This window comes from Scyliorhinus canicula, chromosome 13 (genome assembly GCF_902713615.1).
Source record: "Scyliorhinus canicula chromosome 13, sScyCan1.1, whole genome shotgun sequence".
NCBI lineage: Eukaryota > Metazoa > Chordata > Chondrichthyes > Carcharhiniformes > Scyliorhinidae > Scyliorhinus > Scyliorhinus canicula.
The window spans coordinates 108,670,139-108,697,929 of record NC_052158.1 but is presented as its reverse complement, the minus strand read 5'-3'; positions in this window follow the sequence as shown (position 1 = coordinate 108,697,929).

The following is a 27,791-nucleotide window of genomic DNA, read 5'->3' as shown; positions in this document are numbered from 1 at the left end:
GGAAAAAGGATAGGAGCTGATACTAAGAGACTTGTACAATGGGCATCCGGATGTGACCAAAATGAAAATGTTGGCCCGGAGTTATGTCTCGACACCAACATTGAGAAGGTGGCCCAAAACTGCTCCTTTTGCCAGGAGCATCAGAAGCTTTCGACAGCCGGGCCCGTACATCACTGGGAATGGTCAGGGCGGCCTTGGGCACGCTTGCATGCAGATTTCGCCAGCCCTTTTCCAGGATCCATGTTCCTTTTATTAATCCGTGCAGCACGGTAGCATTGTGGATAGCACAATTGCTTCACAGCTCCAGGGTCCCAGGTTCGATTCCGGCTTGGGTCACTGTCTGTGCGGAGTCTGCACATACTCCCCGTGTGTGCGTGGGTTTCCTCCGGGTGCTCCGGTTTCCTCCCACAGTCCAAAGATGTGCAGGTTAGGTGGATTGGCCACGCTAAATTGCCCGTAGTGTCCAAAATTGCCCTTAGTGTTGGGTGGGGTTACTGGGTTTGGGGATAGAATGGAGGTGTTGACCTTGGGTAGGGTGCTCTTTCCAAGAGCCGGTGCAGACTCGATGGGCCGAATGGCCTCCTTCTGCACTGTAAATTCTATGGTAATTCTATGGTAATCGATGCCCAATCTAAATCGCGTTTGTCTGTCAGTGCGCATGGCCTCCCCGAGGTACTCGTCACGGTCAATGGCACTCCTTTCACAAGTGAGGAGTTTGCGAGGTTCATGAAGATGAACGGCATACGCCATATCCGCACCGCTCCATACCACCCGGCTTCCAATGGGTTAGAACATAGAACATACACTGCAGAAGGAGGCCATTCGGCCCATCGAGTCTGCACAAACCCACTTATAACATCACTTCCACACAATCCCTGTAACCCAATAACCCCTCCTAAGCTTTTTGGTCACCTGAGGACAATTTAGCATGGCCAATCCACCTAACCTGCACGTCCTTGGTTGGCGGAGCGCGCAGTACAGACGTTCAAACGGGGCCTAAAGAAACAGTCTTCTGGGTCTATGGACACCAGACTGCCTCATTTTTTGTTATCGTATAGGACCGCACCACATGCGGTGACTGGGGTAGCTCCCGCAGAACTCCTAATGGGCCAGAGGCTTTGCACCCACCTCAGTATGGTTTTCCCGGATATTCGCGCAAAAGTACGCCGCATTCAGGAATGGTCAGGGCATGGCCTTTCTCGGCATCGGCCGATTCAGCAGTTTGAGCCCGGTGACCCAGTGTGCATTCAAAATTTTGCTGGTAATGCCCAGTGGATCCCTGGCGTTGATCTTTCGACGAATGTGCAAGCCCAAGGTCATCTCCAGTGCAAACATGCAGACCACATTTAGTCCAGAAGGCTGCCTCTTCAAAGATTCCCCGCCCCCGGAGCTCACTTCTACAGCCGCAGAGACCAGACACAGTGGAGGATCATCCTCACTATCTCACGGTTGGAGTGGACTCCGACTCCGAGATGGAGACACAGGATGCCTCTGAGGATGAGTCCTCGGTTCCACGGTCTGTGGATGTACAACTGTTATGCCGTTCATGTCTGTTGATATCAAACCACAATTTTTAGACACTGAAAAAAACATTTCTCCACATGCAAAATGCCGTGCCTGTGGCGTGATCTGTCTGATTCACCTTGGATCAGACACAATTTCTAATTTCCTTTGTAAGTCATGGATTGGCTCTCTTACCCCCTTTGCTTTTGTGCCAGACAGGAATGAACGGTTGCTGTAGTTACCCCATGCGTTTCTTGAATGTTAGCCATTGTCTATCCACTATCATCCCTTTAAGTAACTCTCCCTAATCTATCAAGGCCAACTCACGCCTCATATCTTCATAGTTCCCTTTATTAATATTCAGCACCCTAGTTTCCGAATCAACTACTTCACTCTCCATCTTGATAGAAAATACTATCATGTTATGGTTGCTCGCCCCAAGAGGTCTCGTACAGCCAGACTGGCTGTTCTCATTACACAATACCCAGTCTAAGATGGCCTGCTCTCTAGTTGGTTCCTCCACATATTAGTCAAGAAAACCATCTCGTATGCACTCCAGGAATTTCTCCTCTACGGCATTATGGCTAATTTGATTTGCCCAATCTATCTGAAGATTAAAATCACCCATGGTCACCGATATTCCCTTATTACATGCATCTCTAATTTCGTGTTTAATGTTATTCCCAAACTCACCACTGCAGTTTGGAGGTCTATATATGACACCCACTAATGTTTTTCTGCACCTTGATATTTCTCAACTTCACCCATAGAGTCCACATTGTCAGAGCTAATATCCTTTCTCACCACTGTGTTAAATTCCTCTTAAACCAGCAGTGCCATGCCACCACCTTTTCTTTTATGCCTGTCCTTCCTAAATCCTGAAAACCCTGGTACATTCAGTTCTCATCCCTGGTCGCCCTGCAGCCATGTCTCCTTAATCCCAATTATATCATACCTATTTATGTCTATCTGCGTGATTAGTTCATTATTTTATTGCAAATGCTCCGAGCATTAAGACACAGAGCCTTTAAGTTTGTCTTTTTTACATTGTTTGTTTTGCTCCCAATACTTTTCTCTATTACCCTGTTTGAATTCAGAAATGTTTAATACTCTTCTGACATAAACTGTGGACCATTATCTGACAATACCCCTGGCAACAGATAAATTGCAAACTAGCTTCTCAAAACATCAATAGTTTTGGCCCTTTTGGTATTGACCATAGACTCAACATTTATCCACTTGCAATAGCTATCCACCACGTCAAGGCATACTTACGCCACCACTTCAAAAACCTGACATGTACTCATTCCCACGGTTTTCTTGTGTTTGATTATGGAATGAAAGGAACCCTGGTTAGATCATTTCTCATTCTGAGACACATCATAACTTCACCAGCTCTTCAATTTCACTACACACCTTTTGATTCCAAAAATAGCTTCTTACTCCTGCTTTCATATGGACTATCCCTGCGTGTTCTTGTTCCTCTAACAACCTCTCTCTAAACCTTGGTGGAATAATGACTCTTAAACTCCATGGGAGACACCTTGATCTACTTCATTTCTATGTGTGAAATGCTCTTGCAATTTCTCATCATCGCAATCTTTAGGTCAAGACATAATTGAACATTTCACTGAGCACTGCATCCTTGTGAGTTTCTTCACTAATTTCTCTGGTGGGCACTGGGATGTCATTTGTGTATGTAAAGCAATTCACGGGTAACTAACGCAGTAGCTAAAAATGAATCAGTGTTCATGGGAAATTTTGAAAGAACATCCGCATTTGCATGATCTGCTGACTTAATGATGGCGAATATCACACTGATGACACATCAAAATCAATGTTTTTCTCTGAAACCATGTTGACGCTTGAAATGGTACTCCCTTCTTTGAACCAAACATGATTGTAAGAGCTTGATGGTCAGGTACCAAAGTAAACTTCCTACCATACAAGTATTTGTGGAGCCTAGCAGCATTATATATGATCACTAATACCCCTTTCTCAACTTGTGAATAACTTTGCTCTGACTTCATTGAAGTATGTGAAACATATGCTGCAGGCTTCTACACACCATTATCTGGGATGACACCGACCTAACCCCTATAACGAGGTATTGCATGCTGAAACCAAATTTGTGTTGGGGTCATAGTGGGGCAAACAGAATCAGTACTTTTTTTCATTTCTTCAAATGCTTTCTGACATCCATAGGCCATTCCCAATCTATTTGACCTTTGAGCAGTTGAGTGGAAGTATTAGCTAAATCAGTGATGACCTTAGAATAGCTCACAATAATCCTTATGAATGTTCCCAGTTCTTCTTTATTCTCTGGTCTCATTGTTTTGAACCCCCCCCCCCCCCCAAAAACTATCCTGCATTGGATGGATACCTTCATCACCTATTTGGTGACAAAGCTATGTTACATGTAAGGCCCTTCCTGTTGATTCCTTTATTTCCCATTTCTTTTATATTGTGGTTATACTTTTGGATATTTAATGGACAATATACCTTTAAGTCAAGCAGAAGAAGTGAGGAACTCAAAAGTTGCAAAATAGTACACTGTGCTATTGAAGATTTAGCTTTTGAACAGCAGAACTCAGACTTTCTGGCACCCGAGAGATTGGAGGGATTCAGTTTGATTGGTTGGGTGGTGACCAATGAAATGACCAAAGGCTGTATTCTGACCGACAATAGGCGGTGATTGGGTCCTGCTCATTGGGGTGATTTTCAGAGAACCAGGGAGGGACAGTCAGATCCTGGACACTGAGAGGAGAACCTGTGAACTGTCTGTCTCTCTCTCTTATCCTTTTTCCAGAAATGCTACTTAGCTGTAGTTTTCTGAACCTGCAAAGAGGTTCTTCAGACCTGGATGAATCTACAGCAAAAAGATATTACAGAGTGGAAACAAAAACCTCTAACTGAAGGCCTAGACTGAAGAATGGTGTTCTGAGAGATGACTATCTGAAACAGACTGTCATCATTTTTATTTTTCTTCACACCCCTCTTTCACCTTTATGTTTGTTTGTCTTGTGTGTGTGTCGAGGGTGGGGCAAGTTAAAGAGAGGGGCTTAGGAATTAGTTAACCAGTTGTATTTGCTGCCTGTTTACCCATAGTTCTTGTTGTTAATAAAAATTAAATATGTTTAAATTTACAAACCTGGCGATTGTAGTCAATTGGCAACCAAAGACCAGAGAATTTGGACGCGATCTAATGGCCGCACCGCGCCCGACTCAGGGCGCGATACAGCTAGTAAATCTCACAAGAATGAAAATGAAATGAAAATCGCTTATTGTCACGAGTAGGCTTCAATTAAGTTACTGTGAAAAGCCCCTAGTCGCCACATTCCGGCGCCTGTCCGGGGAGGCTGGTACGGGAATCGAACCGTGCTGCTGGCCTGCTTGGTCTGCTTTCAAAGCCAGCAATTTAGCCCAGTGAGCTAAACAGCCCCAGGCCTCTCGCGAGATTTACCTGGCTTATTATGCCTCGTGAGATGAAGAGTCTGGAAAGTCTCAAATGCATGTTTGATGGATGTAGAAACAGAAGTTGATATTTTTTTTTTAATGTTTTTATTCTCCATTTTGACATTTTCCTCCAAAATTCACACCCCACCCCCAAACAGTAAACGGTAACAAATACAAAGTCAATCCCCTTAACAATAACAATGATCCCATCCTCCCACCACCCCAAACAACGGCCCACCTGTCAATATATCCATCCAATAAAACAAATCCTCCCACGGTGGAAACCAAAAACAAAGGAGAGAAAGAGAAAGAAGCCCAGGACCGCCCATGGTTATCCTAGAGTCGACTCCCCGCCCGCCACACTCAACGCCAACCTCTGAAAGAGTACCGTATGTGATACCCAAGAGTTGTAAACCTCCCCCCCTCCAACTCCTCCCACCCACTGCCTCTTGTAAAACTCCTACCCCCAACCTCGGTTCCTTCCCCCCCAACTTTCCACCCCGTCTAGACCACTCGGACACTGTTCTGCCAGGCCGATGGCCGCAGCCCCTCCCCCCACCTCACCCCTGTTCACTGGCCGGTTTAAACAGGCCAGCGCAGAGGCCCCTGCCCGGGTCCCTTTCCCCCTTGCCCGGCCCTAGGAAAGCCCAGAAATCCCCTTTTAGCACACACACCCCGCATATCCACCTACACCTCAAAGAGCCCTCACTTCGAGTGCAAGTCCCATCACTTCCCTTGACCAAATATATACACCATTGGCTCCTTTAGCCCATACATCCGGATGCAGTGAAACAAAAGAGAAGAGACAAAAAAGAAGAAAATACAGTCCTGAGGTTACATCGGCACATGGCCATTTCTCAATTTCTCAGTTCTGCCACAGTCCTTCTGCCTTCGCAAACTCCTCCGCTGCTTCCGCCGTTCCAAAATAAAAGTCCTTGAGCTTATAAGTCACCCTGAGCTTCACTAGATATACAATGCCGCACAGCACCTTGCTGATGTACAGTGCCCTCTTCACCCGGTTGAAAGCAGCCCGCCTCTTCGCCAGCTCCACGGTGAAGTCCTGGTATACATGTATACCAGCCCCAGCCCACTGCACCACCCGCTTCTGCTTGGCCCAGCACAGGACCTTCTCCTTCACACAGTACCTACGGAAGCACAAAGTTACTACTCTTGGCAGCTCACCCGCCTTTGGTACAAGCCTCCCCGACCGATGAGCCCGATCCAGTTCATATCGGGAGGGATCCTCCCCCTGCCCCAATAGTTTCGCCAGCATAGCGGCAAAATACTCCGTCAGCCTTGGCCCTTCAACTCTTTCAGGCAACCCCACTATCCTCAAATTCTGTCGCCTGGACCTGTTTTCCAGGTCTTCCAATTTTCCTCGAAGATCCTTGTTCACCTCCATCACCTTCCACATCTCCTTCCCCATCGAGGTAAGTTGATCACTGTGCTGCGCCACCGTCTCCTCCACTACCTTCAGCGCCTCTCCTTGCGCCCGCACCTCCGCCACTGAGCTCGCCACCGTCGTCGTCACTGGGGAAATCGCCTCCTCCACCAGCACACTCAAAACCTCCGTCATCTCCTTCCTCATCGCCTCCAGGTGTTTTGTAAACTGCCTTTCGAATTCTGCAGCCATCACCTTGGTTATTTTTTCAGCCTTCAGCAATGCGGCCTCCCCTGGTGCTCCAGCCTCCTTTTCCCCTGTTGACCCTGTGGTGACCTCTCCACTCCCCGACGGGCCCTCAGCTGCTTTTTTAACGGCTGTTTTCTTACCGACCCTTGACATCTTCTTCTGCTGTGCCTCCTCTGCGCCTTCTCCGTGCCTTTGACGCCTCCGTGGACCCTGGGACCGGGCTTAACACCCCGAAAATGCCGTTCCCGATCGGGAGCCCTCCGTTGCACGGCCGCCTCCCGCCCGCAGTCACCGGAAGTCCAGAAGTTGATATTATTGACGGTTAAACTATTTATAGTCGGGATCAGAAAAAGTACATCTGTCATTGAGCAAGTGCTTAGAGAGCACAAAGTGGTCTTTGAACAAGGGGGACCAAATGATCTAATTTAGCCATCAGTACAATATCCTTCTGTTGTACATTGCACTAAGTAAGACTAATACATGCTCAGCTGCAGGCAGACAGTATTGAACTAACGTTACACCTCCCCAACAGAGAGGGCAGCAGAGAAGTCAATATGCTCAGATCTTGCAATACACTACAAACCTTCTCCATTTTGGTCTCTCACAAGCCAGGGACTCCCGTGAGTCAATGAGGATGTTTGACCTCTTCAGGAATGCTTTGAGGACATCTCTAAACTGTTGCTATTGTCCTCCTGGGAGTCCCGTATCATGACCAAGTTACAAATAGAGTAGTTGCTTCTGGAGTCTGGCAACTAACATATGAACAACATGCCCCACCAGCAGATCTGGTTTTGAGTGATTAGCGCCTGGATGCTGAACATATTGGCTTGGTAGGGGACGCTGCTATGTGACTACCCTTCTTGCCACTGCATTTGGTAAATCTTGCAAAGGCACTACTGGTGTTTTTCTCCAATGCTTTAAGGCAGTGTTTTTCAAACTTTTTTCCTGGGATCCATTTTTACCAACCGGCCATCCTTCAGGATCAATGCCAGCCGACCTTCGCGACCCACACTGGCCGAGATTCGCGACCCACCATTTTCTATTACCTTTAATCCTAGAGGTGAGCCTGGGTTTATATTCTCTAGTCTAGAGTAGTGAAGAATGAGAAACGGCCTCATTGAAACAGGCATTATTCTCTCAAACTCTACAGAGCAGATGCAGAATGTAAGTTTTCCTCAGATGGATGGTTTACAGCCTGGGGATATAGTCTGCAAATTACAATGCGATGATTTTAGACACAGATGAGGAGGAATTACTTAACTCAAAGTATTGTGAATCTTTTTAATCTCTAAAATTCACAATCAAAGAGAGTTCTGCAGGCTCAGCCGTTGAGCATATTCAAGACAGGCGCAGGAAGACTGAATTTAATGTTTAAAAAATCCTCTCCTGGGTCAGCACATTGACATTAGGAGGTGGTGATGTTTTTCTCTGGGCTCAGGGCATGCGCACTGATGAGCGGACACACATGCGCAGCGCGCCCGCATTTTTAAAGCCGGTAGCGGCCACCATTTTTAAAGCTGCTCGCAGCCAGCTTTTTTAAAAGCATGAATTCCCACGATCGGTAACACCGTGATGGATGGCTCCGCGACCCTTCCGACATCCGCCAGGGACCCACCTGCAGCTCGCGACCCCCACTTTGAAAATGCCTGCTTTAAGGTGCCTGAAGTAGGTTGTCCAAATCTCCAATCGTGTAGGAGCACAGGGATCACTGCTGCCCGTTTCAACTCCAGTGGTGCCTATTTCATTTTTATACCTTTTGCTCTGTAAATTCATTCCTCACTGTAATTACAGAAGTGTTCTAATGCACTTACAAGTCAGCACCATTTCAATATTGTTCCAACACATTTAAAAATGAATCTTTCAATCTTTAATCAATTTTTAAAAATCAAATTGTGACTGCATAGGCTGAAAGAGATCCAGCATTGTAGGTACACAGATCATTAAACGTAGCAACACAGATTAATAAGACTATAAAGAAGGAGGCAAACATCTAAAGGGATAGAACTGAAAAGCAGGGACGTAATGTTTAACTTATATCAAATGATTAGACCACGCTTGGGGTACTGTGCACAGCTCTGGGCCGGGATTCTCCCCTACCTGGCGGGGCTGGGGGTCCCGGCGTGATGGAGTGGTGTGAACCACTCCGGCGTCGGGCCGCCCCAAAGGTGCAGACGTCTCCGCACCTTTAGAGGCCAAGCCCTAACATTGAGGGGCGTAGCCCGCGCCAGAGTGGTTGGCGCTCCGTCGGCTGGCGGGAACGGCCTTTGGCGCCACGCCAGCCGTGGCCGAAGGGACTTCGCCAGCCAGTGGAAGTCCGCGCATGCACCAGAGCGTCAGCGGCTGCTGACGTCATCCCCGCGCATGCGCAGGGGAGGGGGTCACTTCCGCCTCCACCATCGTGAAGACCACGGCGAAGGCAGAAGGAAAAGAGTGCTCCCATGGCACAGGCCCGCCCGCCGATCGGTGGGCCCCGATCGCGGGCCAGGCCACCGTGGGGGTACTCCCCGGGGCCAGATTCCCCCCCCCCCCAGGACCCCAGAGCCCGCTCACGCTGCCTGGTCCCACCGGTAAGGTAGGTGGTTTGATCCCCGCCGGCGGGACTAGCATGACAGTGGCGGGACTTCGGCCCATCACAGGCCGGAGAATCGCCAGGGGGGGGGGTTCCCGCCCCCGCCGAATCTCCAGTGCCGGAGACTTCGGGACACGGCGGGGACGGGATTGATGCCGGCCCCCGGCGATTCTCCGACCCGGCGGGGGGAGTCGGAGAATCCCGCCCCTGATCTCCATATTAATAAAGGGGTACAGAGGCACGAGAGAGATATGAAAAGATTTGCAGGATACTGGAACTGAATGAATGAATATATTTATCAGAAAACACTGAACAGGCTTAGGCTCTTTATTCTGGAGTCCCTGAGGCAGGACCTAATAGAGGTCTTTAAAATTTGAAGGGATTTGACAGAGTAGATCTGTAGATGTTTCCTCGCGTGGAGAGACTAAAATTAGGAGCCATAAATATAACAGTCACATATAAATTCAATAAGGAATTCAGGAGAAACCTATTTTTTCAAAAATGTGATTAGAATGTGGAACACGCTCCCACATGGAGTAGTTGAGGCGAGTAGCATTGATGGATTTAAGTTAAAGGAAGCTAGAATAACTACAAGAGCTGGTTACTGCTGATAGGATGAATTAAAGATGAGTGAGAAGTGGTTCGTGTGGAGCTTAAACACCAATATAGTCCAGTTGGGATGAATAGTATGTTTCTATGCTGTTGATTGTGTATAATTCTCTGACAAACTAACAAAGAAGAGCAATGCAAGTTAGGCACTTCTCCAGTAGGGAAAGAAGAAGGTCATTTGGCAAAGTTGCTCTGTCCTCGTGTGACGTAATAATATAACAATCGCTTATTGTCACAAGTAGGCTTCAATGAAGTTACTGTGAAAAGCCCCTAGTCGCCACATTTCGGCGCCTGTTCAGGTAGGCTGGAGTGGGAATTGAACCCACGCTGCTGATCCTGTTCTGCATTAGAAGCCAGCTGTCTTAACCCACTGTGCTAAACCAGCCCCAAGAGCATCAAGCAGCACCTCACAGCACTTTTATAGACCTAAAAGCAGTTCTTCTGTCCATACTCTCAGCTATATGGTCGTGTTAGGAGCAGCTAAAAAACATCACTACGTGAGGCAATAATGTGGACCGCTAAATTATACCAACAAATATCTCCACTGACGTTATAGTGGGTGAGAAATTACAGTATTGTTCAGGGGTACTCATATGAAAAGTGGAGAAATACACTTGGCAACTGATGGATTTGGACAAAATATTGTGAGATATGGGTTTGTGGCAATGAGATGCATTTTTTTGAGGGGTTCCTAGGAAACTATGATGTAATTGCAATTACGGAGACATGGTTAAAGGTCGGACAGGACTGGCAGCTTAACATTCCAGGATATTGTTGTTTTAGATGGGGCAGAAGGGGAAACAAAAGAGGTGGGGAAGTTGCATTGCTGATTAGGGAGCAGATCACAGCTGTGTTGAGGGAGGACACATTGGAGGGACTTTGTAGTGACCATGAGGGGGAAGCTCAGGAATAAGAAGGGTGGAATCACAATGTTGGGAGTGTACAATAGACCTCCCAACAGCTCACAGGAGACAGAGGAGCAGTTGTGTAGTCAGATACTGAAAAGGTGTGATAAAAGCAGGGTAGTTGTGATGGGTGAACTCTAGCTTCCCCCATATTGACTGGAAATCCCTTACAGCCAGGGGCTCAGTTGGAGAGCAGTTTGTTAGATGTGTCCAGGAGGGATTTTTGATACAGTATGTTGACAATTGAACCAGGGAGGGTGCCATACTAGACTTGGTATTGGGGAATGAGCCAGGCCAGGTGACAGTTGTTCCAGTCGGGGATCATTTTGGGCTTACGACCATAATTCCATAAGATTTCGGGGAGTCATGGATAAGGTCGAGAGTGGCCCGCAGGTGAGGATGCTTAATTGGGCGAGGGCCAATTACATCCAAATTAGATAGGAACTGGGTAATGTGGATTAGGAGCTGCTGTTTGAGGGCAAATCCACGTCTGACATGTGGGAGGCTTTTAAAGGCCAGTTGATTGATGCGCAGGACAGGCATGTCCCCACAAAAATGAAGGATAGAAATGGCAGGATTCGGCAACCATGGATGACAAGGGAAATTGTAAGCTTAGTCAAAAGGAAAAAGGAAGCATGCGATAGGTCTAGTCATTTAAAAACTGACAAAGCCCTTGAGGAGTACAGTGAAAGTAGGAAGGAACTTAAACATGGAATCAGGAGGGCTAAAAGGGGCAATGAAATGTCATTAGCAAACATGGTCAAGGAGAATCCCAAGGCTTTTTATGCATAAAATAGGAGCAAGAGGGTAGCAAGAGAAAGAATAGGCCCACTCAAGGACAATGGAGGGATGTTATGTGTGGAACCACAGGACGTGGGTGAAATCCTTCATGAGTACTTTGTATCAGTATTCACCAGGGAGAAGGACATGACAGATGTTGAGGTCAGGGATTGATGTGTGAAAGCTCTTGAGAACGTCAATATATTCAAAGGAGGAAGTGTTGAGTATCCTAAATTGCATTCAAGTAAACAAGTCCCCAGGACCGGATGGGATCTATCCCAGTATCCCAGGTTACTGTGGAAGGCAAGGGGAGAAATAGCTGGGGCCTTAACAGATATCTTCACATCCTCTTTGACCACAGGTGAGGTTCCAGAGAACTGGAGAATAGCCAATGTTGTTCCCTTGTTTAAGAAAGGAAGCAGATATAATCCAGCAAATTATGGGCCGGGGAGCCCAACATCAGTGGTGGGAAAGCTTTTGGAAAAGATACTGAGGGACAGGATATATGCACATTTGGAAGAAAACAGATTAGCTAGTGACATGCAGCATGATTTTGTATGGGGAAGGTCATGTTTCACCAACTTGATTGAGGTTTTTGAAGAAGTGACAATGAAAATTGATGAGGGAAGGGTTGTGGATGTAGTTTATATGCACTTTAGTAAGGCTTTTGACAAGGTCCCACATGGCAGAATGGTACAAAAACTAAAATCACATGGGATTCGGAGTGGGCTGGCTAGATGGATACAGAACTGGCTTGGTTATAGAAGCCATGATGTGGAGATGCCGGCGTTGGACTGGGGTGAGCACATCCACTTTGAGCCGGCAGTTTGCGGTGTCAATGGTAGCCATGATGTGGAGATGCCGGCGTTGGACTGGATTCACCTGAAGAAGGAGCCGTGCTCCGAAAGCTCGTGTTTGAAACAAACCTGTTGGACTTTAACCTGGTGTTGTAAGACTTCTTACTGTGGTTATAGAAGACAGAGAGTAGAGGTGGAAGGGTGCTTTTCAAAATAGAGATCTGTAGCTAGCGGTATTCCGCAGGGCTCAGTGCTGGGACCTCTGTTGTTTATAGTTTCTATAAATATATGGAGGAAAATGTGGGTCTTCTGATTAATAAGTTTGCGGATGACACAAAGATTGGTGGAATTGCTGATAGCGCCGAGGATTGTCAGAGGATACAACAGAATATAGATAGATTGGGGACTTGGGCACAGAAATGGCAGGTGGAGTTTAATCCGGACAAATACGAGGTGATGCATTTTGGAGGTTTTGTTTACCTGGCTTACCAAGGCTACATTTGGCCTTTACCTGCTCTGCTTCCTCTCCATTTCTCCTGCCTGCTCCGGATGTCATTCTTATTCCATTCAGTGGCCCAAAGGGTCTTCCAATTTTAAATGTATCTTTTTTTATCTGCCCTGCATGAATCAAAAAACAACCTTCCACAATAGCAGGCTGGTCTGCTCAAACACTTCTACATTGCTTATCATAGTTCTGCCAATGTCATGCCCCTCTTCCAACATATCTGTCCATGAATGCAGACACAGATGTAAATTTTGTTCCAAATATTCTTGGCATCATTCTTCCCTTTTGGCCTTAGTGTCAGCTGTGGCTCAGGGGTAGCATTTTGTGATTTGGGTTTCGACTCCACTCTGGAGGCATGAGCACAAAATATGGGTTGTCAACATTGTGCAGTACTGAGCCTGCTGCATTGTTGGAGGTGCAGTCTTTTGGTTGAGTAAATTGTCTTCTCAGGTGGAAGTAAAAGGTCCCATGGCATCATTTTGAAGTAGGGCAAGGGATATCTCCCCAGTGTCATTGCCAATATTTATCTCTCAAACGATGCCACACTAAATTATCTAGTCATTCTCACATTTCTGGTTGTGGAACCCTGCAAATTGTCTGTCCCATTTTCTGCATTCCAACAGTGAAAGGACTGGGTGGGATTTAGCGGGCACATGAGCCACGGTACAAATCCCGCCATGGCCTGAAAATATTGCAAGAGGCCAAAAACAGGATTTGTGCCAGCGAGATTTCTGATTGTGATACGTATTCCCAGGATCTCCCCAATGACCTGATCTCCTGGCCGTGAACCTGATTTGCATCAATTTGAATGCATTATAATTAACATAGCATAGTTAAACGTCAAATCTTCAGACCCCATCGAATCTTATCAACCACCAGGTGTGATGTCACGTGGGAATGAATTTCTACTGCTTTTTAAAAACGGGAACCAGGCACCATCACCACCTCATACCAGGGAGTCCAAGGTGAGGAGGGCGCAATTTTGTCTTTAAAAAGCATTTAGACAGGTATATGGGTAAGATGGGTACAGAGGGATGTGGGCCAAATACGGGCAATTGGGACTAGCTTAGTGGTAAAAACTAGGCGGCATGGACAAGTTGGGCTGAAGGGCCTGTTTCCATGCTGTAAACCTCTATGACTATGAGACAGAGCCCGCTGCCCAGTTCTGTGGAGGGAATGGGTTCACGGGTGTTTGGGGTGGGAGGGCTTGGAATTGGGGGGACTGTCGGGGGGCCTTTGGGATGAGTTGTGGCTGGTGTGTGTTCCCCTGAAGGTGCTGCCTGTGTCATTTCAGCAATTTTGATGCACGATGTCAGTCTACAGCCAGTGCAGTCCACAAGCGTTTCAGAGCACTGTCAGTATGCTGCCTGTGATAAACACTTCTGTGCACAGGGTCAAGAGGGACTACGACAGTAAAAATGCCGGACCCCAGCACCTGCCATTGAGGATTCATTACCTCTCAAGGTGGATAGAACCGTCCAGTTGACCCTGCCCATGAAGGATAGGCAACCGCTGAAACCTCCTGTCAGATCCCCCAGTGATGGAGAGATTTAAAAAATATATAGTCTGATTCAAATGTTTCACTTTATATAGTACAAAAAACCCAGGAAAGAAAAACCTTGGGCCTCTGTTGTTTGTAGTGTACATAAACGATTTGGAGGAAAATGTAGCCAGTCTGATTAGTAAGTTTAAGGATGACACCAAGGTTGGTGGAGTGGCAGATAGTGTTGGGGATTGTCGGAGGATACAGCAGGACATAGATAGGTTGGAGACTTGGGCAGAGAAATGGCAACTGGAGTTTAATCCGGAAAAATGTGAGGTAATGCATTTTGGTAGGTCTAACATTGAGGGGAAATATACTGTAAATGGCAAGTCTTAGAAATATAGAAAATCAGACCTGGGCATGCAGGTCCACAGATCTTTGAAGGTGGCAACACAACTGGACAAAGTAGCCAAGAAAGCGTACGAATGCTTGCTTTCATTGGACGGGGCATCGAGTATAAAAATTGGCAAGCCAAGCTACAGTTGTATAGAACCTTGATAAGTCTGCACTTTAAATATTGCGCACAATTCTGATCGCCACACAACCAGAATGATGTGGAGGCTTTGGAGAGGGTGCAGAGGAGGTTTACCAGGATGTTGCCTGGTCTGGAGGGTGTTAGCTATGTGGAGAGGCTGAATAGACTCGGTCTGTTTTCATTAGAAAGACGGAGGTTGAGGGGTGACCTGATAGAGATCGACAAGATTTTGAGGGGCATGGATAGAGTGGAGGGGTCAGTTACCCGGGGACACAATGTGTATTTGTGTGCAACTAATGGTGACCAATTCCTTGAAGTAGACAATAAACGGCTGCCATTTTCAGTAAAACCCCTCAATTGCTCCTCTCACGCTGTACTTGACTTTCTTAAGGTAAAGGAACTCCATCAGATTTCCTGGCCATGCTGAGGCAATGCGTGGAGGTGCAGACCTCCACCCCAGAAGTACTCACCTCCGGGCAATCAGTGAGGCAAAAGCCAGGGCATCGACCCCCCACGCCCGTCTGAGCTCCAGAGAGACTGACTTGACACCACAAATCTGGCCAAAAGGGGACAGGGCTCCCGCTCAATTTTCAGAGTGGCCGACATAGTGCTAAGAAGGAGACCCAAAAACCTTGCCCCAAACAGAACTGCCAACTCCACTGGCTCCATACTGGATCAGTAATCTTCACGTCAGAGTCAGGTTGGTGTTGCAGCCGCTTAACTTCAGTATCACCCCTCACCTATTGGCCTCTCGTTCCTGAAAGCAGCCAGTCCTATACCGTCCAGCGGCTACCATTCACACATCTCAGGTGGTTCCATCCCCACTGCTTGTTTGGCCCCAATCAATGCCCTCACCCCTTCGGAGTCGCCCCTGGCCTCTCATTTGGTTCTCCTCTCCCTTAATCTCTCCATCACATTGGATGCCGTAAATGCATTGGCTAGGGTACATTGGGGGTGTCTTTTTGCAGTCTTAGGGAGGTTTGGGTTGTGGCCCAAGTTTGTGTCTTGGATATGACTGTCGTACAAGGCCCCATCAGTGAGTGTCCACACCAAATTCTATCAGCTTGGGATACTTCCAATTAAATAGGGGAACGAGACAGGGGTGCTCTATGTCTCCCCTCCTGTTTGCATTGGCGATAGAGCCTTTGGCTAGCGCCTGGAGGGCTTTGGTAAGTGGAGAGGGATAGTGAGGGGAGGCGTGAGCATAGGGTGTCCCTGACTGCTGATGATCTTTTCCTTTGTGACGGTCCCGGTCTCCACCATGGGTGATATAATGAAGCTGCTGCGCTGCTATTTTTCAGGGAACAAGCTAAACGTGGAAAAGAGTGAGTGCTTTCCGGTAAATCCCTGGGGAGGGGAGTCAATCTAGGAGTGCTATCGTTTTGCATAGCTGGTTCCAGCTTTAGGTATCTGGGGTTCCAAGTGGCCCTGGATTGGGCCCGTTTCCGTAAACTGATATTTACAAAGGGCAGCGTGGTAGCATAGTGCTTAGCACTGCTGTCTCACAGCGTTAGAGATCCAGACTTGAGTGACTGTCTGTGTGGGTTTCCTTCGGGTGTTCCATTTTCCTCCCACAATCCAAAAGAAGTACCAGTTAGGTGGATTGATCATGCTAAATTGCCCCTTAGTGTCCAAAAATGCATAGGTTAGGTAGAGTTATGGGGATAGGGTGGGGGATTAGGCCTAGGTAGGGTTATATCATTCATGGTGGGCACTGGGTCTGTCACATAAATTAAAAGATCACCAGCATACAGGGACACCCTATGCTCCAACCCTCCCTCACTATCCTGTCTGACTCCTGTCTCGCAGTTGCCAGCAGGCTGACTCCCTGGCTTGTGTGCGAGTGAGGTTCGGCCCTCAATCCCTTTGTTGAATAGCACTAACGGGGGATTAGGGGCCAGGGTCTAGGGCTAACTGATTAATGCCCGAGTCCCTTCAGGAATTGTGCTATTTTTCACTTTGAATGAGCCTAACTATTTTCCTGACTTTGAGAGCCTGTGAGAAGATCTATGTCCAGCTGGGGTGAAGTGTTATCCCACTGGGAGAAGGGTTCACGACAGTGAGATCTGAAGGTTGTGAAGAACAAGTTTTTAATGTGGTAACATCTATATTTGTAACATTTGATAAAGACCCCCAGCTATCTGTGCCCACTCTGTGTCCCTAGAATTTCTTAGCCTTGCAAACCCTCCCACTACATCTAGGTGAATTCCCAGGATGAACATCAGAAGTGGAAGCGGCCTATTGCTCCTTCGCCCTGTAGTCTGAGATGCCCTTTGCGGGCGTCCTCTGGAGGACCCCGGCTTACTCTCAGGTGGTACTGGTTTTGCCACATCACCCTGTTCAGCCCGCTGGTATCAGCAAGGGGAGGAGGACTGTTCACTCCCAGGCTTTCCTGGGTGGAAGGACCCAGGAAGTGCTCCAGTGTTTCCTCTTCCCTCCAGGTGGTTGTGAGTCCCTCGGCAACTCCATGGAATGGAGGGGAAGCTGGTGTGGCTCCAGAAGCCTCAACATCATGTGGTGCTGCCAGTCCTGGAGTCCCACCATTGTCTGGACCATGGTGTTGAGCCTCTCAACCATGGACTTTGGGCACTGAGCCATGCATTGGAGTTCAGCAGCCATAGTCATGGATCTGACTTCGGAACCTAGATTTTCCAATGCCGCCGCCATCCTTGCAGTGTTGGGCTGGGTGCCTCACATCACCAGCAACATCTCCTGTGACTGAAGGCTTTGGGACTCCTCCATTTGGCCTTGCAGTCACAAGAATATCACTGACAGCGCCTCCTGGTATTCCCAACTCAGCCTTTGCATCTCAAGCAGCTGAGGGACAAATGTATCCAGAGGCATGACATCTGGCTGGGCCACAGCTGAGTCCTGGGATGCAGCAGACCCCCAACTGTCTGATCCTTGGAACGTCCCAGCCTCCATCTGATGTGCATCAGAAGCTGTGTGGTTCTCACCAGACGCCTGTCTGCTAAGATTGCACAACGAGGTATTTGTCTCTGCGATGGTAGACGGTGCACATGCAATACTTCATCCATGTCCTCCTGTGAGATCTCAGCCGAGGTGCTTTTTTAAAAATAAATTTAGAGTGCCCAATTAATTTTTTTCCAATTAAGGGTCAATTTAGCGTGGCCAATCAGCCTAACCTGCACATCTTTAGGGGCGAAACCCACGAAAACACGGAGGAGTGTCCAAAGTGCTTTTGAGGGTGGGCGGTGGGGTGCTGCTAGTTGATGGGCCAGGCTTTTCAGTTGATGTTCCTGCAAGGCAAGGGACAAGGTTTAGTTAGTACATGTCCTGGTCGAGGTTTGGATAACAAAGCACTAACTTGAACTGATCATCTAAATTAAGGTGCAGTGGCCTGTCACTTTTCTCCCACAGTCCAACATCGTTCTCAGTGAAGACCTGTTCCTGCTCCTCCCCTGTGAACTCCATGCCTTTTCCTCGAATGGCATCAGGATGCTCAGCTCAGGCATTCCACGACCTGTTTTCTCTCTGAGTCCAGTTGTGGGCTATCATCTCCTGCAGAGACACAAAAGGAGATAATGTGATCTGGACGCCCGATGGGTCAGAGATCGATAACAACTGGTCTGTGTGGGCACTGTGCCTAAGCTGGAAGGGGTTCTGATGAGGAGTGGCAGGAGGGATTTGAGGATGATGCTGGGAAGTTGGGCGCTGGGAATCTGTAAGGTGATGGCTTGTGGGTTCCATGTGATATTCCAGAGATGAGGAAAGGGTGGGGGTAGATGGTTGCCCTTGTCACCTCCACAGCCTCCAAAGTCCCGATGAATACCCCCTCGATGAATCGTGGAACTGGTTTCTAAGCTGAAATCCTCCTGGTTTGACTGCTGGGTAGCCGTTAAAATGTTGCAGCCCTTGACTGAAGTGCTCAGATGACAGCTGGTGAATCAGATGCCTCTGCGCCTCAGGCGTAGCATTTTCCATTGCGAAAAACAACCTTTTTTGAAGTGCCTAAAGATTATGATCTGGATCACCCCGTTAGGACCAGTGGGAACCGCAATGATTGCGTCGCCAAAAATACACATTGCCACTTTTGGGAAAATTCCACCCATTGGTTAGAAGGCACTTAGGGACATCCTAAGACGCTATAAAATACAAGTTCTTTCTTTAGCATCGCTTATTTTGTTCTTAAAATAGCAATTTTTACAAAACGGCAAACTTCAATCTATTCCAGGTGTCCAACATTTGTATCTAACTCAAGCTTATGGTTAAAACTATTTCCAAATTAGGCGCAAGGTATGTAAATTAGTGCATACTGTATCAAATTAATATCATGTGCACATATGGCAGTGTGTTTCACCTTGTCATTGATTATGTGCTTGCAAATGTAGAGTGAAAAAATGAGTCATGATAAATATAATTTTTTTAAATTGTCATACCATAAATTTCAGAGATTTGAAGACTGGTATTAGATCATCTTTTAAATGTGTATAGAAATATTTAATCCTACTGAAAGAGAGATAAGATTTAATTATTATACAGAATTTAAGTTGTTTAAATTCAGTCAAATAATGATGGCGTGGACAAAGAGATTGTATTCCCTTTATATAGTGGAGGGGGTTTCTTAACATTGCCAAAAGTTAGCAGAATAAGCATATAAAACTGATAAGATTAGGAGTTCATTGATGATTTATAACTTTTTTTGGACACACCACCATAAAATATAGATATTTGAGATTATTATTTTAGATGCTGAGCACAATTTCTGGGAAATATCCATTATGTATTTTACATTCTAACAGGCACACGGTTCCACACTCTCAGTGGTATTTCTCTTACCTTCTTGACGTCATTGTGCTTTGCAAGAGTTACCATGGAGATAACCAATCACCCTGGAGATATGCCTGGTGGAAAGAATAGCACAGATTTTTGCCTTATTTGGCTTAATGCCTTTAAAATTCATTATATTTTTATGAGATTATTACATTGCTGAGAACAAGCTGTCTTGTTCACATTTTAAAACATATCTTTAGAATTATAGCACAGCACGAGAAACCTTACCAGAAAATTAAACTAAAATATATTGTGCCTTTCATAAAATTAATTGTGGAATAGGACCAACCATATCGTGTTATATGTGGTACAATTTTTTTAAACTGTCGTTTTAATGGTTTTCCTAGTTCCTATCCCTGAATTTTTATTACATTTTATTTTACTCTTGCTTCAACTCCATCTGGGCTGTGCGCCATTCCATAGCAAATAACTTGCTCTCTTGATTTCCCCCTGCCCCAAGCCAACCCAAAGCTGCTCAATAACTCAATGAAAATGGTGATGAAAGCAGACGGCTGAGATGACCTGTACACTGATTTTCCCTACCCTCCAGATAGGTTTGTTGAATTCCATTTGGCGTCTTTCTGGTGGGCACATTTGAAATTGGGAACCTACTGCAAATGGAAAATGTACACAAACTAATGCTTAATCCAGTGACAGAAAATTGTCCTTTTAAGTATCTTAGCACAATACTCGGTTTTCAAGATCTGAAGCTAGCATGAAAGAGAATGCAGTCAAAGCTCTCAACCCTTTAATGCTAACTCTATGATTAATGATTTCTGTGGTGGAAAATGTGTCGCCGTGCACTCACCACACGATCAGAGATGAGCAAAGGTTATCTGGTGGAAAAGCAGACAGTTTGAATGCAGGCAGGGTACCTGTTCCGCGATCTGAAGCTATTTATAGAATCAGCTGCTGCTTTATGTGGAATCAAAAGCCACAGTGTTCTATTTTTTGCACAAAGCAAGTTGCTTAAAGAAAAATAATAAAAAGATGGACTGTGAAACTCACTGATTGTCTTGTGTGTTGGAAACTGAAAATAATGAGCTTCACTTATCCAAAATTAGTCAGGAACATTTATTTTGAAAAGCAACAATTTCTTATTTGTCTTGATCTTAACCAATAAATATTTCAATATCTAAGATAATGATAATGAAGAAACGTCTCCTGATGTGGAGGGCTCTTATTGCTTATCCATTTTAATCCTTTTAAAGTAATTTTGTATAATTAAGTCTGTAAAATGAACTTGAATTATGATTTTAAGATGCAAGAATTATTTTGTATTTATTAATTTTTTTAATATTTTGGTAATGCTAGTGATGATAATTAATGCACATTAATCCAACTAAATAAAAGTCCTGAAATGTTTTTATCCAAAAGGTATTTATTCAGCATTTGGCATTTTTTTTACCTAGGTGCAGCCTAATGCATTGTATGAAGTTGAAGGTCTCCTTTGTTTAATTATTAAGCCACATAATCTAAACAAGTGCAAGAAGAATAAGGTGAAGAATAAGCATGGGGAAAGGGTAATTATTAACTTCATCAAATGTGTTCCCCATGGTGGTTTGGATTTCATTATTATTTTACCATTGTTAAATTGTATTATTATAATGGCATCAGCACAATGGTAAAAAGACTAAGTGGCACACAAACTGTGCGACCTATTGTTCATCACTTCTATATTAACAGCCACAAACCTTTTTTTATAGAACCCCGTACAGTGCAGAAAGAGATCATTCGGCCCATCAAATCTGCACCAACCCACCCGACCTGGGCCCCCTCCCCCGCCCTATCCCCCTAATCTCACCTAACCTGCACATCCTTGGACACTAAGGGGCAATTTGGCGTGGCCGATCTACCTAAGCTGCACATCTTTGGACACTAAGGGGCAATTTGGCGTGGCCGATCTATTAAGCTGCACATCTTTGGACTTTGATAGAAAACTGGAGCACCCGGAGGAAACCCACGCAGCCTAGAAGTGAATTAACCTCAATTCTTTACAGGCTTGAAGCTGTTTGTGGTGAATGTATTATACTAATAATCCACCAGTGTATTTGTGTCTGTGCTGTTGCCCTTGTATTTGTATCTGTGCTATGCTGTTGCTTTGTGGGCTTCTCCTATGGACCATTGTATATATTCCCATAGGGGAACATGTTGGGGCATGTATGGGCTCCGCCCATGGCTCCTCCCCTTGAAGGGAGGCATAAAGAGCAGTCGATCTGTGGGCGGTTCTCAGTATTGGTTTAGTCGCAGGCAGGCACTGTTCTAAATTGGTTAAAGCCACGGTTTACTTCTACTCTTGTCTCGAGTGAATTGATGGTCACATCATTGTTCTAAATAGCTTTTATTTTGTTATACAGCAGATTTGTATCTTTGTGCTCTGCACCCAGGAAAGACATTAGGCGGGATTCTCCATTTCTCAGACCAAGTGTTGACGCTAACTCAGAATCTGTGGACTTTTACGACAGAAAAACCGGCGCCACACCCGGACCGATTCCGCTACTGTTGAGGGGCTAGCACTGGTGCTTAACGCAACTATGGAATCGGCCCTCAAACCTGACCGACTGGAACTCGATCCACAGGCCGCGGAGGCGAAAGAAATGTTTTCACACTGGCTCCGCTGCTTCAAGGCCAATCTCAAAGCCTTCTCCACACCTTCCGTCACCGACGAACAGAAGCTGAGCCTCCTCCACGCACGGGTGAGCCATCGAATCTCTGTTCAACTCGACGGGGCCTCCTCCTAACTCACAGGCCCGATCCTTAGACTCACAGGCCTGCAGACCCCGCAGTGTGGCAGCGTGTCTGCCGACTCCGCCCCATGCAGACTCGTCATCAGCCTCGTGCTATCCGTGGGGGCAGCCATCTTCCAGCCCTCACAGCACGTGCGACTCACAGGGGCTGCCATCTTGGCCATCCTCCCCCACGCGGCCGGCCACGTGCGATCCATGGGGGCCGCCATCTTGGGTGCTGTAGTAATCCACGGGAGGCAGGAGTTCCGTCACCACACCAATATTTATTTACAATAACGATATTACAGGAGCAGCTACAAACAGTGCTGCTAGCAGTCCAGTCACCTTAAGACTGCTCACAAAGCCTACACAGGTGATTATATGGGCCCCCTCAATGAGCTATCATTGAGGGAGCTCATACTCTAATTGGCCAACCAATAAAGCCAATTGGAGTTCATTACACCCCTCCCCCCCAAGGTCCGAGGAATTCCTGCCAGCTGGCATTCCTCTGAGCTTCTTCCTGCTCCTCATGTCTGGGTCCGTCACCTCTGTGTCGTCCGCCGAGTCGTTCTACGAAGTGGGCGGGGTGTACCTTATAGGTGCCCGTCTTTTCCTTGACGACCTCCTTGGAAGTTGTTCTTCCTCCTCCTCGGGGAGAGGTGTCGCGGCGGCCTCGTCGAGTGTGTCCATCTCCGACTCTGATGACTGGATGACGGGGTCTGGAGAAATTGCTCGGGGCTGGGGTGTGGGGATCCTTTCCGTCTGGGCTATCCCAGCTTGAGGCGGTCCTGCTTCGCCTGCCTCAGGTGTGGTTCCGCTGCCCTTATTTGGTCTAGGTGTTTCTTCAGCACTTTACCTCCTATTGAAACATCATAGGATATGGGCCCTGTTTGGGACTCTACCGTGCCTTTGACCCACGTTGGTCCATTCCCATAATTCTTGACCCAAACCGGTGCCCCCACCTGGAAAAGGAGACTCAGCCTCGTTCGCAGCCGCCTTCCCATTAAGAGTTCAGCTGGAGGTATGCCCGTTGTGGAATGCGGTGTGGTCTGTAACCAAACAGCCAGCGGGAGAGCTTTGTGTCTATTGACGCTGCCGGCTGCTTCTTGAGTCCCGCTTTAAGACCGCCCACTAATCAAGGCCACCATCTTCCCACTGGCAACTGAGGCCCACCAGGCCTTCAGCTGCATCAAGGCGGACATTGCCAAAGCCGCGATGCGCGCGGTGGACGAATCCATCCCCTTCTAGGTGGGGAGCTAGAGGTCGCTCTCGCCGCTACCCTCAATCAAGCAGGCAGACCGGTAGCGTTTTTTTTGCGCACCCTCACCACCTCCGAAATTCGGCACTCCTCAGTCGAGAAGGAGGCCCAAGCCATTGTGGAAGCCGTACGGCACTGGAGGCACTACCTCGCTGGTAGGAGGTTTACCCTCATCACTGACCAACGATCGGTAGCCTTCATGTTTGACAATACGCAGCGGGGCAAAATCAAGAACGATAAGATCTTGAGGTGGAGGATCGAACTCTCCACCTATAATTACGATATAGTATATCGTCCTGGGAAGCTCAACGAGCCCCCAGATGCCCTGTCCCGCGGCACATGCGCAAGCGCGCAAGGTGACCGACTACGGGCTATCCACAATGACCTCTACCACCCTGGGGTCACCCGGCTTATCCACTATATCAAGGCCCGCAACCTGTCCTACTCCACCGAGGAGGTCAGAGTCATGACCAGGGACTGCCAGATCTGTGCAGAGTGTAAACCACACTTCTATCGACCAGATAAGGCCCATCTGGTAAAGAGATCCCGCTCCTTTGAGAGACTCAGTATCGATTTCAAAGGGCCCCTCCCCTCCAATAACCGCAATACATATTTCCTCAATATTATTGATGAGTTCTCCCACTTCCCCTTTGCAATCCCTTGTCCCGACATGACCATGTCCACTATCATTAAAGCCCTACATAGTGTCTTCACCCTGTTATGTCCACAGTGACCGGGGCTCATCATTCATGAGCAACGAACTGCGTCAGTACCTGCTCAGTAAGGGCATTGCCTCGAGCAGGACTACCAGTTATAACCCCAGGGGGAACGGGCAGGTGGAGAGGGAGAAAGCAACTGTCTGGAAGACCGTCCTACTGACCCTGCGGTCCAGGAATCTCCCAGTTTCTCACTGGCAGGAGGTCCTCCCTGATGCGCTCCACTCTATTAGGTCCTTACTTTCTACGGCCACAAACAAGACCCCTCATGACCACCTATTTGTTTTCCCTGGAAGATCCACCTCAGGAGCCTCGCTTCCGTCCTGGCTGAAGACACCGGGGCCGGTCCTACTTAGAAAGCACGTCAGGAGCCATAAGTCCGATCCTCTGGTAGAGAGGGTCCAGCTCCAACACTCCAACCCCCAGTACGCTTATATCGAACACCCCGATGGCCGACAGGATACGGTCTCCCTCCAGGACCTGGCGCCCACCAGTTCCACCACCACCACCGCCCCTCCACCATATCCTGCCCAACCTACCACGACCAGCGCCCCCGCTCCTATATGGCTCCCACGCTCCCTCCCGCCCACCATCCCCCCTTCACCGATCCACAGGAATGAAGCTCCAGATGAGACGCTCCCTGAGTCCACGTCTGTACCCGCACCGGCGCCCTCACTACCAATGCCAGCACGGACGAGTTCGACACCCGGGCCAGCAACAACGCCAGAGCTTCGGTGATCACAGCGCACAATCCGTGCGCCGGACCGGTTGAACTTATGATCCTGTCACCCCCGCCGGTCTTCATTTTTTTAACAGGGGGTGAATGTGGTGAATGTATTATACTAATAATACACCAGTGTATTTGTATCTGTGCTGTTGCCCTTGTATTTGTATCTGTGCTATGCTGTTGCTTTGTGGGCTTCTACTATGGACCATTGTATGGCATTATCCATAGGGGAACATGTTGGGGCCTGTATGGGCTCTGCCCATGGCTCCTCCCCTTGAAGGGAGGTATAAAAAGCGGTCGACCTGTAGGCGGTTCTCAGTATTGGTTCAGTCGCAGGCAGGCCACGGTTTACTTCTACTCATGCCTCGAGTGAATTGATGGTCGCATCATTGTTCTAAATAGCTTTTATTTTGTTACACAGCAGATTTGTATCTTTGTGCTCTGTACCCAGGAAAGACATTAGGCGGAATTCTCCATTTCTGAGACGAAGTGTTGACGCCAACTCAGAATCTGTGGACTTCTACGACAGAAAAACCGGCACCACACCAGGACCGATTCCGCTACCGTTGAGGGGCTAGCACCGGTGCCACGTGCAACACAATTGATTCCAATGAAAAACGGTGCGGGATTTGTCGGGTCCGTGATCGACACTCGGGATGCTGACAAGCTGCAGCCGCACAAACACACTACACTCCCCACACACATTCACCCCAGCCAGAAAAATGGCTCTGGTTGTGCTGGAGCGTGCCCATACAGCTGATGGGTTGGCTGGGCCTAGAGTTCACCCAGGGGGGTGCCCAGGTGACACGTTTACATCCCATGGCACTAGGTTCAAAGTGGGCTATTAATGGTGTGTGCAGCTGCATGTCTGCCTTGCAGGCTGCGGCAATGGTGTTCCATGCCCGTCCACCCTAATCCCACAGCCCACTTCCTGACCACCCCCCCACCACTCCCCCCCAGCCCTGGCAGTAGCCCCCTGGCCAGCGGCACAACTGTCAGCAAATTATGTCAATGTGGGACGCCTTCCATATCCCCTGCCCCTCAGCAGGTGCCACGCTGGTTTCCCGATTTTAAAAAGCCAAAGTGAACCATGCCATCGGGAAATCGGCCCATCAGAGGCGGAGAATCACGGAGGGCCTGGAGAATACCAGGTGGGCCTAAACAGTGTCTACTGGACGTGTATTCCGGAACGCATTGACACCGCTGTCGAGGTGCTGGAGCATTGCGATTTGGCGTCAAATCAGTGGCTGCTGCTATTTCGGTGTTGGAACTGATTCTCTGCCTAATTGCCTTTTCCCGATTTCAGCGTTGGCTAACTGAGAATCCCACCCATGCCCTTTGAAATGCCTTTGTGATGTAAGGCTGGTACCTTGTTAGTGCTGTCATAATTCACTCCTAGATTAGATTAACAAAAATGGATTTAAAAGTGGATTAAGATATTAATAGCAACATCAATTTGAGAGCAAGACCCAGTGTGTCATTTTACTCCACCATCATTGTCACCATTGTGGATTGAATTGTATTTAACATTGTGATTAATGTAGGCGCTAATGTCAAAATGTAAAGGAGAGCATTTGCATCATATATCATGCATCCAGAAAAATCCTACTCTCTCTCCATTACGGCATATAATTGTTTAAAATACGATTCCAGAGTTTGGCCAACAATACTCTACTCAGAAGTCCTTTCCATATGCAAATCTCTTTATTTGTTCATAGGATGTTGTCATCACTGATAAGGTCAGCTTTTCTTTCCTTTTCCTAATTGTCCTTAAACTGAGTGGCTTTCTAAGCCATTTCAGAAGGCAAGTAAGAGTCAACCACATTGCTGTGAGTCTGAAGTCGCATGTAGGCTATGTCATATGTTGTGTGTTCAGTAGGTCTCACAAAGAGGTGCTGAGTCTTGTATGATTCAACGTTAAATGTTTATTGGTAACATATAACTATGTATACAGGGTATATAAGGGCAGCAGGGTAGCATGGTGGTTAGCATAAATGCTTCACAGCTCCAGGGTCCCAGGTTCAATTCCCGGCTGGGTCACTGTCTGTGTGGAGTCTGCACGTCCTCCCCCTGTGTGCGTGGGTTTCCTCCGGGTGCTCCGGTTTCCTCCCACAGTCCAAAGATGTGCGGGTTAGGTGGATTGGCCATGCTAAATTGCCCGTAGTGTCCTAATAAAAGTAAGGTTAAGGGGGGGGTTGTTGGGTTACGGGTATAGGGTGGATACGTGGGTTTGAGTAGGGTGATCATGGCTCGGCACAACATTGAGGGCCGAAGGGCCTGTTCTGTGCTGTACTGTTCTATGTTCTATGTTCTATGTTCTATAGCTCAAGTCATGAGCTAACTCCATGCTTGTTTCTGTCCAGGTCTCTGTCAAGTTCACCAACTGATTCTACTCTCAGATCATGTGTCTCCTTACATCATTCACTGTAGGCGGTACCGTCTCCCAATCTTTACCCAAGGTATTTGTAATTATGCTACCCCTTCTCCCTCCCATCAGGTCTCTGACATTATAAAGGTTTATGAAGGCTTGGCAATTCTTCCAGGTCTCGTTCTGGCCACATGCAGAGGAGTATATGTTCTACCAATTTGGATAACCTTTGGTGATTCATAGTTTGAGTTGTAGTCTCTGTTTCTGGCATTTGGCTGTCTTCTTCTGATTCGCTTTTTCTGCTCTTAGGAGTTGAACTCCTCTTTGTCGGCTCCTCATCTACTCTGCTCACACACCACCAACTTGTCCCATTCTTTCCAGTGAGTATTCACTGGTCATTTGTGGTCTGAACCCAATTTTTCTTTTTCCA